The 14,192-nt window shown below is 33.4% G+C and overlaps 1 protein-coding gene across 6 annotated transcripts in view; it reads right to left on the reverse strand.

The window, feature by feature from the left end:
* Nucleotides 1–14,192, reverse strand: part of LOC110997566 (tetratricopeptide repeat protein 39A) — a 60,322-nt gene that overhangs the window by 24,349 nt on the left and 21,781 nt on the right. For 3 of the 6 annotated variants that reach the window (XM_045634095.1, XM_045634092.1, XM_045634094.1), the window contains 2 exons: nucleotides 12,718–12,787; nucleotides 9,537–9,780 (listed from right to left, as the gene is read on the reverse strand). The gene's annotated coding sequence lies outside the window, so the exon portion shown is untranslated. Of the gene's footprint in view, nucleotides 1–3,116; nucleotides 3,262–3,285; nucleotides 3,356–9,536; nucleotides 9,781–12,717; nucleotides 12,788–14,192 lie in introns of those variants that run through there. The other 3 variants (XM_022265795.2, XM_022265799.2, XM_022265798.2) reach the window with 3 other exon arrangements.

Consider the following 14,192-nt stretch of genomic DNA (forward strand, 5'->3'; position numbering starts at 1 on the left):
TTCTTTTAACGATAAAATTGCATTTTAAAGAGTACTTTTAAGGATTCTTATTATCTATAATAGTAAAATCACTTGGAATTAAATTTCCTAAATTAATATTAGCCAGTCATTCTTAGCAAGTGAAAGACGTAAAGTTATTTCCCATTTACCTATTTAAAAAGTTTAAACTCAATCTGTTTTTGACGATATACTTATAAAGCCATTAGCATTGCTAAGTTTGAGTGATGGGTTTTATATCACTGTGGTTGCACGTAATAATTGGCTCTACTATCATGTTATTGATAATAAAAATAAAATTAGCCTGTTATATTGCTGTCCTAATATTTTTATCAACTATCATTAATCAGATTGTATCTCAACAAAGGCCATATTGATCTGATCTGCTATTCCCTAGCATTTAAGATCTTATGTCATTTATGTAGTCCAGATACTATATTGTACTTGGTACGTCCAGTACATTCTAGACAAGGTAAATGTATGCATATCCGACGGGCATGCATGCTGAATGGTCCGAAAGTGGATGACGCAAGATGTCAGGAGCGTAGCGAGTAGGAGTATTACTGGAAACATCCGTGACAGTATAAATAAATAAAAAAAGAATATAAATGGAATTGTTTACTTAACCGCGTACTAATAACAACGCGAGCCTTCTACTTTGTATTACAGCTTAAATTTATAGGTTTTTTTTAATAGGCTATTGTACTATGTTCATAAATTAAATAGATTAACTCATTTCATTCACTTTTTAAACAATTATAATTAAGTATTTCTTATTTTATAATTATATTTAAGTATTTCATTAAGTAATTATTGAAGAACAATTTAAAGGTCGAAGAACAAAGAAATTATATAGAACAACACCCGTAGGTCGTCATAGGTTATGCCGCTTATGAACACCCTTTTATTGATTTACACGTACATTTAAATAAAATCCTATACATGTAAACATGTAAACTTGTTGCTCTATTTGCAACTAACATGTTACATTCGAAATGTTTGGTTATATACATTTATTTACAAGTTCCACATATAAATATTTTACAAGGTAAATATATAATTCATTATATTCACATGACATTTAAAGTAGAATTTGCATATGTATCTACGGCTATCTAATTTTATTTAATATTCGTTGCGCAAGACTACATTTTAAGCTGTCTAATCTAATACTTGTAACACAAGATTTGCCTACCGAGTCATAGTTGCATACTAATTCCATCGAAATTAAAATATCTGTGATAGATTTCACTGTTGTTTCACTAGTGTGTTTCACTTGTGCACTTCACTAGTGTGTTTCACTTGTGTTGAAATGGTGTGTTTTACTAGTGAAAATGTATTAATTAATGTGACATCAACGCCAAGTTAACTCTCTGTATCTATTAGAAACAATACTTTAAAATGAATACTTATCAAAATTATTAATTTAAGGATGGAAAAGTATTTTAAAGCGTGTCGATTCTAACATTAAATAATACGTCAATCATATGAACATAAATTCGATCGATGTATTATATCCGTTACATTAAAATAATCAGAATACTATCTTATAAAGGTGTTCTTAGTTTTTTCTTTAAATTGGAACAAATTTTTTTCTTAATTATGAGTATAAGGGCGATCCAATGAAACCCAATGAAACATTGAAATCTAAACCCTAATAAAACATCTGTTTTTTTCGGTCCATTGTTTTACCATTTTTGGAAATGTATATATTCTTGACAATAATCAGTACTTATTTAATTATACTTATATAGATACTAGATTTCTAAATAATTATGTCTTAACATTAGTAAGATGAGTAGATTAACGATTAAGCGATAGAACTGTTGTTTGACATATAATACGAAATAATCCTATTGAATCAACGATATACATGTCCCTAACAATGAGGCGATTAACACGATTAGGCGAGGTTGTCCTTAGCTCGTGTTAAATCACTAAGTATCATCCGATATCGCTGTGCAAAGTTATCTAATCTGCACAGAGCTTATCTTACACTGGTGTTCATTATAGTGATCTGGAAATCTCATAACAATGTACACTAATATATTAATTAAAATCAATATGATGTGATGTCTGTGACGGCTGTGAAAAAATTTTTTTCATACATATCTTAAATAATTTTTACTGTCCACTGTTAGATGATTATGTGTCTGTGTGTGTACGGCAATATATACCAAAATTTACCTACTAAATAAACGAAACTTGTCTGTGTACAACCGGGGATCCAACGCGGCTATGGGTAACTGCATGCCGCACAACGATGTATGCAAAAATTGTTACGCCGTGACTATTAAACTATTTAATTAACTTCTTTGAAGTTATAGTTATTATGACAGCCATATATTGCGTTCAAGGGGAAGGCGATTAAATGTTTAAAGGCATATAATATATAGCGTGGTCGTGTATTTGGACTTATTATTATGACATTGTGTTCATGTTCTTATTATATGACTTAATGAAAATTTATATGTGTTGCATGCCTATTTTTTATATGACTGATTATGCGGATTATTATAATTGATCGTTCTATATGAATAAGTATCAAAACGATGGGAACACCGTACTGCTATTTGAACTTTACAGACTCTTAAATTAGAAATAAACCTAATACCAGACGCAGTGGTGACTGGCGGAGCGTTCAAGTTTATTTCATTATTAAAGACTTCAGAGATTAATAATGAAGAAGAAATGTGAACTTACGAAGAATCCCTATTAATCGCTGCACTATTGATATATGTTCGATAATATCGCATAGTAAACGCTGTTACATGATAACGAAACTTCTACTTCGTGAAACCCGAAAAACAAATGAAGTCATTTTTTCAATGCTACCTCGGTTGATATTTTATCGGACCGGATACATGAATATATTTTTAATTAACAAGGGAGTCCTTGATATATATCCTTAAAAGAATCATTATATTTTAACTCAATCACTACTAAAGTACATAGGAAACGACTGAGTACTCCCAGTCGTTTCCTATGTTCGGATAGTATGCAGGCTATTTCTAAATATGGATATTGAATGTTAACCTAAATTTGTGTTTGAATTTTGTGGAGTGTGTTCGGGTAGATTGAAAGTATGGTATCAACTTTTTAAGTGTGATATAATTTACCGAAGGTTGCGGTGGTGCGCTTCCGAAAAGGTTTCTCCGTAACTTAAATGCACTGGAGAGATTTTTCTATGCAACTTCATTTGTTATGTCAATATCCGTAATTATTTTGTTAACAGAACCGTGGGCAAATGGGCAGGAGGGTTGTTTGAAGTAATATCGCCACCCGTACCTCAATGCCCGAAGGCCGTGATCGTTTTATAGTTGGTCCGCTCTGAAATACTTCAGTGGGTTCTACATAGTAGCGGTGCGCGGCAAAAACTGCCAAACCAAAACGTTGATATCGAATATTCAAGTCAAGATTAAATTCGCTATCGTTCTTAGGCGATACCGGGACTGATATCAAAAGAATATAATAACCACTGATCTTCATATTTAATTTAAGGTGAAAACTAAAATTTATTATATAAAACGCTTCACAGAAATTCAATGGCAAATCTTTCAATCATTCAAATGGAAAATTCGACAACTTTTTCAGCCTTTCACTGAAACAGATCAGGTATAATTTTGACGAGTATCGATATTTTGTTACATAACATAATCATTTAATGATTCATGAAAGCGATTAATATGCAAATGAATAATAGTTGTACTTAATATTATAATTAAATGTTACGTCCTATTCTCGAGCAGTTTCGTCATTTAAAAGATCAATAGGAGAACTTAACAGAGTCAATCGTATTTGTCATAATATAAGTGAAGATTATAACATGCTGTTATTGTATTTATGTTAGTTGTATTAATATAGGCCATTAAATATGAAATTTCTTTTGGTGGACTGCTTCCGGTGTCGTTCACTATAATATTCGGAAATCTGGCCCGACGATTACGGCAAAAACTGCAAACCATGATGGAGAAGCTAGCTGCTAAACAACCAAGGCTGGTCAATTGCTGCAGGCCACGGTTGCTTCACGACAACGCTACATTACACCCTGCGCAACCGACTGCTATCAAAATAGAGGAACTTAATTTAAAATGTATAAGACATCCACCGTACTCCCCGCATTACAGTTGGCCTACTGAGTACTGAAAGCCCCAGCAAGAACGAGGTGGGGTTTCTTTGTACTAATGGGATATGGGAGACGGCGTAGGCCAAGGTTATTGGAGATACCAAGGGGCCATAAGCAGACTGTTCTTGTGTCCTCGTGAGATCTCCGACAATAGCAACATATTTATGTGTTCGCAAAATAAATTCACAGCAGCGATATTGTTTTGTGTTAAATATTATATACTTTATTAAATTTTATCTGTACATTATCGTTTTGTCAGAGGCCGCAAGGATAATGTATATATTTCTGCAAGGAGGAACGTAACGTCTGATTCTCAATAGTGAGGCTAAAAGTAATTCGACGTATGTAGGAATAATAATCCTAATAAAGATTGCAGTGTCATTTCGTGCTTTATACAAGGGATGATGCTTCATACAGAACTTTATTAAGCATTTCTTGGTAAAGCAAAAATTAGGCACTATAGATTTATTATTGCATACGTCTAAAAATCTACTTCAGTATATTATAAATGGATTACTGCAAATTTATTATATACCTTCACCAAACAGGTCTCAAAGTGAAGCATTTCACAGTTAATTCTATAGATCATAATTAAACACATTGATTATAACCAGTATGTTTTTTTTAGAACAGAGGGCAAACGGGCAGGAGAACACGTGGTGTTAAGTCATATCGCCCATGGACACTCTTAATGCCAGACGCGACTGCCCTGCCGGACTTTTAAGAGTAAATACGCTCTTTTATCTTAAGACCCTAAGTCGAGTTGTTTCGGAAATACTTCAGTGGGCGGGTGGTTATACATAGTGGCTGTATAGGTTCTGAACTATATTTTCTCCATATACTATACAATGTTACGATGACATACATAACCGCAGTTAAATATCTATACGTTTCAGACCCTGTCAGTATACATGACGAAACTATAATAAAAAGGTACAAAAACCGTACTGCACGTATCCGTTTGTTTAAATACACGCCAGTTGCCTAAGTTTTATTGCAGCGCGGATCAGTGACACAATTTTTCAGCAAAAATAAACGAATCTTTTTCTGCCGTATTTGATTTTGAAATATTGCCAATATGCTACGTTTAAAACGACGAATTGGAAAAACATTTGATTGTCAGTATTGGTCCTACTGCAAATAGTTGTTGCTTTGTATGCAACAACTTGGTAAGCCTCCTGCCCGTTTGCCCCCTGTTCTATAAAAAAAAAAGTATGACAGTCGACACGGGATGCGGTGATATGGTGTCGCCGTGGGCCTGTTCCAAAGTAAGCACATGGGTGTAAACTACCTACCTATCAATTACGCCGTCGTAAATGCACTGACTAGATATAAATCGTCTACAGTGAGATGTACTGTGACCAATTTACTACTTATTTAATATACATTTGCATTCTAACTAAGTTTAAATATGTAATAGATTATTGACGGCTGTGTCGATCATTTGGTTGCACGCACTAATCTTAGAAGCCACTCGAGAATGGCAATCAAAAAATAAGTATAAAGGAATTTACTCTACAACGTAACTATGTTACTGTATACTAACTGTATTATATACTAACGGTTAACTATGTTATTTACGGTAATCAAACAAGTCATGGTGAATGTCACAGACCTCATAAATAAACAATGTCACAGTAATGACTCTATAACTGTTACTAGTCTATTCGATTTTCCAATATCACTAGATCTGCATTAGGATTATTTAATAGTAATAATAGTCATTATTATTAAAAGTAATTTATTTGTACTCAGATACTTCAGTATTAAAATAAAAGTGGACAGTCGTGTTGCTATAAATACAGGCATCGGTCGGTACGGCTTTCAGAAAATCCGGTATGTCTTCACCGGACGGAAATGGATCCCGATAATAAAAGCAGCACAAATCAAAATTAGATTTAGGTTAAAACCTTCACCGCCGAAGGCGTAAATCTTTACTTCGTACTTCCCTTCTGGCAGTTGACCACCACTAGACGGCCCAAGCCGAGCTCACAGAAGAGGAGGAGGATGCCCTTACGCATATCGAGAGAAAAAGCCCATTTCGCCTGAACAGGATATAAACAAGATTCCAAATTTTAAAAAAAATACGACCCTCACTTCGATTCAGCGGTCGAACATAGCTGAACGAAGCCTTCAAAAGGTCATGTAGATATTAAACGGATGATGCCAATCAACCAATTTATGATGTCTGCAATGCTCTGTTTTTAATAATTTATGTCTTGTTTTTGTTTTTAATTCTCCCTTGTCCGCTTTGAAAGTCTTTATCTCTTTATCCGTCAATTATCTTTATCATTCCTGAATACTTTTAAGCCTCATTGCAAAAATGTTTTTCTTAAAATTCGTACTAAAATAATTAGCTCTTGAAACCCCGACTCATGAAAGTGAATTCTATCAGTTCCCAGACGAGCTGTATTTAAATTTATTTGAAAATATTCTTGATGGGTACTAATATATATTAATTGTGACTCATTATCTCTAAGAATAGCTTTTATATTTTTGTTTATATTATATATTTTTTTAGTATGATACTTTATTTTAATTATAGTTAATGTTACATTGATTTTATGTTAATGATTGTTATTTATTTCTTCTTGTGTTTCTTTTTTTAAAACTACACACTAGGGTTGCCTGGAAGAAATAGCTTGTTAGGGATGAGGTCGCACTTCTCCTAATAAATATGTAACCCGATTTTTATCTGAATTCATATAAAATATGTAGCGTAAACAGGTCGAGACACAAAAAGCGGTCGTCGAATGTCTAAGCTGCGTAATCTGAGAGGATGTAATGTAGTGGCGATGTTGCATTACATTGTAATTTTCTACCGACGAAAGTCGAGAGTGATGTGATATAATTTTATAGTTTTAAAATAACTTCGAAACAAATCTATACTCTATGAGGTATGTAAGACGATTCTTCAAAGTCGTATGAGGGATTTCAGTGTTATATTTTACAGCGTCTTTATTATTGAGCGGCTCGCGCTAAGTAAATCTAACATGAAATCGTGAATTTCAATTTTTATAAACATTTTCCTGTCTGAAAGTTTCCCGTAAACCAAAATACAATTTAAAAAATTCAAAGTATATCCTTGTTTTTTCAATTTAACTGTCATATGCCGCTACATTGGAACGGAACAGTTTGTCTCCGAATTTGATACTTTTTGTGCAATTTCGTTGCACAGGTTCTAGTTACTGGTGAAAGTAGTAGGTTTAGTTAGGAATTTTTTACATAAAGATCCTTACGATGAAATTTAAACAAAAGAAAAGTCATTTATTAAAGGAGAAACTATTTAAAAAAATGTCCCTAAACTTTTTGACAGTTGGAAGTAAAAGGCATATATGTAATGGACGAGAAAACCTAGCAAGACACTTTTTGAATCGAATACTTTCTTCGACAAAATATTTCTAAAACGCTGCAAATTACAACAACCATGCTACATTAATTAGAATTATTTTTCAATTAAAATGTTGAGCAGTGTTAGCTTAAGCGATTCAGCGTGAGGCTCTGATGATGAATGCCCTAAGGTCGTAGGTTCGATCCAAGATGGACTTTCTGTAAATGTGTGCATTATAAATTCGCTCGAACGGCCAGACCAGACAGGTACAACCTAAGACCAACCTTTTTAAATTTAAATTTTTAATAATTATTACTATTAAATATTATATGTATCCGATTAAAACTATGAACTATGAAATAAAAAAATGTTAGGTGTGTTAATATAATTATTATTTTTTGGTTACTGTGTCTTATTTTTTTTAGCCTCTGCTGGCGAACAAAGGCCTTAGAAGCGCCATTTCTAACAATAATTATCAGCACAATAATAATTTGTATTAATTACAATAAATCTTTTAAAGAAAATGTAAAGTCTTGGAAATATTTTTCAAAATAGAACGTATTGCTAAATAACTTTCAAGATAGTTTTCCATATTTAATCAGTGCATAAAATTATATTGCAATAAATAATTTAAATGCTAATTAAAGTTTCATAAAACTCTTTGTGACGTCATTTACAGTTTACCGTTATAAAAGTCTACAGAAGCAAATTAAATATAAGAGATTTAAAATTGTTTTCCACTGTTGCGTAATAAGTTTGAATATTTATCAACCTTAGTTTGGTAATTTTAATATCATTCTTTGATCCTTAAGCCTTGCTGACACTACGAAATGAGATTAAGGTAGGATATATTTACTTAGAAACTTTACAGTCGACCACTTTAGTCAAAATCCAATAGAACGAAAGACACCGCACCTTTTGGAGAATAGCTTCGAATGCTTAGAGACAAAAGACAATTGCATTTTGAAGAATAGGGCATTTGGCCCAAGTGGCATCAAGTGTTCATAGTTCAAAAAATTAGGACCAAATATCAACTGATTTTTTTTAGTCCTACGAATACAATCAATGAATATGGGAAGATGCTTTACCCAAAACGCAGTTTAAAAACGACGTTTTTGAAGTCAGATTGATGTTTCTAGTAATGTAAGCATTACTTCAACACCTGAAACATCAACTTCGTGGAATATGCAGTGTTCGCGATAACGGGTAACGGACAACAATATTACGCATTTCTATGCATTGTAAAATGACTCTTAAAACAAAAGAGAAAAGGTACTCTTTACATTAGAAGATTTACATGTGGATTAAAAAGTTATATGGTATCAGTCTTAGTGATGAGACCATGGTAAAGACCTTGAACTTAGCGTCTCGCTAAGCGACCAGTGAGAATGCAACTTAACACTTTCTACGGATTATTACCGATTTCCGTATGCAATACTTTTTACCTAATAATCGACGGCGATTTCGAAAGTGTCCAATATATGCGAGTTGCGGTTTTAAATGGCTATCGAATGGGGTTAATTAAGGCTTTGAGTTAGGCTATTAATATGTTTTAAGAAATTTAAACATGCAAACATATAAAGCAAATTAAATTCGCACAAATACAACGATAAAGGTAGACAATCGCGTTGCTATAATAATCAGGTAGAATCGTGCAATAATCTAAATGCAATTCCTCTGTAACAATGAAACAAAGTTGGATCGATGTTAATGTTTAAGTCGCAGGGGTAATTCACAGGATTCACACCATGATTTTATCTAGTAAGATTTTAACTAAATAAAACTAAACGTATTATTAGTATTAATTTTTCAATACGAAAACCCGATACTGGATAAATAATTTTCAATCCCCAGTCCTACAAGAAGATTTTTTCTATTCTAACTGTGCACCCGTGCTTCTTTTTAAATTTAATCATAGTTTCTAGAAACTATTACCCAAATTACTAACAACAAACATTTATGAAAACTCGACATTTAACGTTGCATCAACGGAAAATAAATTTCACAAAACCCAACAACATTTATTTCAAAAAACGAACGAAATTATAAAAAATAATCGCAAAGCTTAATTGTAAAACTTACTGGGGAGAGGCGATGGCTGGCGCGAAGCCGACACCGAGGCAGCGTTAAGTTGCCGCGGCGTTCAAAATGCGTGCTTCTGCCACGGTCGCCAGCTAGATAGTGCAGCCTCCTGAGCCTGTTGTAGCCGGGTAGCCTCCGCCCGCCCACGTTTAACTATAGCCGCCCCTTTGCCGCCCTAACTTATATAGCAGATTTCGGACCATTTTTTTTTTTAAATATTAACTGCGCAGTTCCACAATTATTTCTGCATGAGAGCAATCAAATAAAATGATTCGCGCATATTGTTAAACAGTTATCAAATGCTTCTGAATATCTTGAATTTATTTTTATAGAAAATTAGTATTATACTTTGCATATTTATGTTTTGTAATGAGAAATAAAGTTCTTTAAACATTATATTTATTACTGAATTAAGTCCTGCTAATGAAGTACTATATATTAAACGTTATGTCTATTAGTGTGTCTCATGTCAAAGCAAATTCAACCGCCTCCAGCCATTCAGATACGATTACATGTCCAAATACAAATAATATGAGCCGTAGAGTTTCAATAGATAAAATTCGGACATTAGAAGGCAATTATTTCAGTAATTGTATCTGTTTGTGTATCTGTCTTATCTTCTATACTAATTACAGAAAAAGCTAATAATTTGGATTAATTGGCATAATTAGGCAGATATGTGCCTACCTCATATGGTTAAATGTTTTAATAATTTTGCTAACACAGTTATAAGTATTACTCTACTAACAATATAGACTTATATAATTGTCTGTATTAAATGATTTTTTTTTAATTTAGTAAATTATTTCTAACGGCGCTACAGATGGCTAATTATCATGCAAAATTGGGTAGTTTTTACTAATTTTAATTACAATCAGACAGGCGGACTGATCATTGATTTGCGAAATCTCTTATTTTGCAACATATACATGACGTATGTTTACACAAACATTTTTAAAAAACGTTTCGGACCCTTCGCGTTGCGTAGAGATGTGGGGTCTCTCTGCGTCTTCTACCGCATTACCATGGAGAGTGTTCAGAGGAATTGTTCGGTCTAATACCTGCAGTTGAGCTTCACTATCGGACATCAAGGCGGAATACAAAACTACTACTACTATACGTATCAGCTCGACGTCCGTCGTTCCTCAACTAAGCGTTTATGGTTAATGGTGGCGAAAACTCCGTCGGAGATCAAACAAACACGGATTAAATGTAATCCTGATTTTGTACTCTTAGTAGTTGAATAATGGCTATATTTACTTCAGTTGTGATAGGTATTTGGGGTCAGCTTTTTCTTTGATTTACGTATGTTTTTAGGTAACCTATCGATGTCTTAGCCATGCCGGACACCATTTTGTGATTTTTCTTCGCGTGTTATTTGGGCATATATTCGTGCACGGAATTCTACGCAAGAACTTAGGATTTAAACACTTCAACGAATAACTTTGCTAAAACTAAAATCGTAAAGATAAATTAGTTACACTATCAAAATTGTTATTTAACTTCTAATACAGTCATAATGGGTATTTATAAAACCTATTCGTGAATGTTAAGCAAAGCACAGAGACTAACCACACGAGGAGAAACTAAATTTTTTTGCTGACGCAACCCAGAGATGGTTAAATAATTGTTACAAGGAAATCTGTCGTCTCCAAAGCTAATCTCATTATAGAAATTTGTCTTGTGACAGATATAGGAATGTAAACTAAACAAGATAGAAACACAATAAAATATCCTGAAAAATATTTACAAATTTGATTTCTTGCCGACGGAGCACCGACTTCCCCAATTAAATAATTTTGTTAATAATATAATAAAGTTAATTAAATACAAATTTTATTAACGTGTGCACGAGGCATATGATTAATAATATACACAAATTGATTCTTGACCAACGTGTATATATACAACGAGAGGCAAACGAGCTCACAGCAGGGTCACCTCACGTTAATTGTTACCGCCATAGACACAGCGTCCGCCTCGCAAATGCGTTGACAACATGTGTTGTTACAAGCACTTAAATATAATAGTATGCTGATTATATTAATAGCCTTTTTAAATATATGCGGCTAAAGCTTATATATGTTTATAAGGAGGAAACCTAATGATGTATTCTAAAATGTTTGTAGTCATAACTGTCGTTTCTAACAAAATCAAGAAGTTATTCTGATCACGTCATACTTTGCTACACTTGCTTTTTCTACTAAAAACTTTTAAAAAAATCAGTGACGCTACTAACTTTTTAGGCCTCAGATTTCTATATCTCTTTCATGATCATTTGCCAAACTAATAGGCAAATATTCCAATTAAAATAAGTCTCCCGTACCAGGCACATGCCGTCGGCTTTTTGGGCCTAAGGGAAGCCGGTTTCCTCACAAAGTTTGCCTTCACCGTTCGAGAGAATGTTATGAAAATCCATCGGTGCACAGTGAGGGATGGAACCTACGACTACAGGTATGAGAGTCGCACGCTGATGTGCGTAATACACAATATTAACCCGTTCAAGCGACCGAATAAACATTTTTGGGGTAAAACTTGTTTTGCAAATTAATCAGTCCAGCATTCAATTATAAGTAATGTCTTTAAACGGCGATAACTTTCTTTTCTGACATCTAATTTGAAAGAAATGAACTTGCTAAGAGCTAAGATTAATCTAGATGCAAGAACCTTTTTCTTAAAGTTTTAAGATAATTATGATATCTTAAAGACATTTCATTCCTAGACTTTGATAACTTTATGAGATAGTGCTTCTTTAAATCACAAGCTTAATGTATTAACATCGGACCGTTTGACAGAAAATAAAAGCTCAACTTCTATAGAATCTTCTGGAATATTACAAACACAGTATTATAATATATTATTAGATCGGTCACAAACAAAACATGTATTAATGTACATTGCCTAACAAATTAATGTACACTAAATTTTAAAGTAGTTTTTTTACATATGTATTTTGGAATTAAATATTGCCTGTTCCTCATAATACCAATGTACTCTATTAGTATTTTAATGGTGTAACGTTTGAAATGAATATAAGCCTACACTTTATTTAGCCTAACCATTTTTTACAATAATATGATATATACTACATTTTTATGATGTACCTCGGTATTTTTAACTATTCGTTATGCTGCAAATACTTCACCTATCTTCCTTTACGTTTTTTTTTTTGGTAAATTACCTGATTAAAAATTATTTCACCGGTAGCTTCTTTGACGATCTGTGACGTGCTGCCCTCGTGGTTCACCAATCTAGAAAACAAAAGGTAAATTGTAATTTTCTGTCAGTGTTTACGGTAGATCTACTCCGCTTGCCTTTGCCTATCATGTGCCTCCATAGTTTAACCACTCGGTCGTCTCGGCTAACTTAACCTGAAGACCGGGATTCGAACTCGATACTTTGCGTTCCGATAAAATAACAGAATATAAATTTATTTTCATCTCTAGGTAACCTTAATTAGTTAACCTTATTTAAACATTTTAAAATTTAAAATGTAATACATTTATTTTTGCTATAAGACTTAATATATTTTGTTGTAATGTTTGCATACACCTATCTCTTATTCAAAGAATAAATCTTGTTTGTAAGGAATAGTTTAATAAACAAAAAGGATATCGTTCTTAGTAAACTACTTGTTGCACGTGTCGACGTTCAAAGCGCATCGAAGAGGGCATAATCTGAATGAATGCTTGCCTACATTTCAATAAGCCTCCTGCTCAGCCCGGTTTTCAAAGAGACTTACACGTGCGTACCATGTATTTTACAAGTATGATCTAAAGCGGGTTGAAATATTGCTTTCAAATACTTTAAGTTTATATCAGACAAAGACATTTATTCTGAAGGGACAAGCATAGAAATATACAATAGTAATATATTACAACTGAGAGTTTTGATGTGAAACATCTATAGCCGCACGTAAAACCGATTTCTGGCGTGGCGACGCATGCCGTGGCGACGCGTCGCCACGCTATATGATATACAGTCTAAATGCAGTAGTAAATTTCACATTAAAAATATTTAATGAAAATAATGTTTATTCAACAAATAGTCATCGTTATCTGGAAAAAAATCGTAATATTTTATTTTAACATTATAACATATTTAGTTCCTATCACAGTTTGTTCTTTTCTGCATATTACTTTTACAAAATAATGTCGATGTTTCACATCTGCCAGGCGTCCCGTGACGGCTCACATTTTATTTTTTAAGGCCGTTTTTGCACACTGAAGTATTTCCGAACCTTAGTTTAGCATCTTTCGAGAACCGAGCGTACCAATTCTTGAAAGGCTGCCAAAGCGCTTGCGAGCCTTCTGTCAATGTGTTCATAGGCGGCGGTATCACTTGCCATCAGGTGAGCCTACCCGTTTGCCTTCTTCGACTGTATGTAATATCAAATTGCTTACCGAGGGCAGCTGCTGAAAACTAGTTGAGTTATAGGGCATTATTCATTTCTATACATCTTCCACTTCGCTTTTAAATGTTAATAACAGTCTGACAAAGGACGTTTCTGTTTGCCGGGACAAAACGTCGCTCAAGGATTTTATTAAACTTTGTGTATAATCGCGCGTTCGATACCAGTACAAATAATTTAGTATTTTGCAAATAAAAAAAATTGTGAGTAAAATGTTAAATTGGTTTTGAAGCTAGACACCCTGA

This window comes from Pieris rapae, chromosome Z (assembly GCF_905147795.1).
Source record: "Pieris rapae chromosome Z, ilPieRapa1.1, whole genome shotgun sequence".
NCBI lineage: Eukaryota > Metazoa > Arthropoda > Insecta > Lepidoptera > Pieridae > Pieris > Pieris rapae.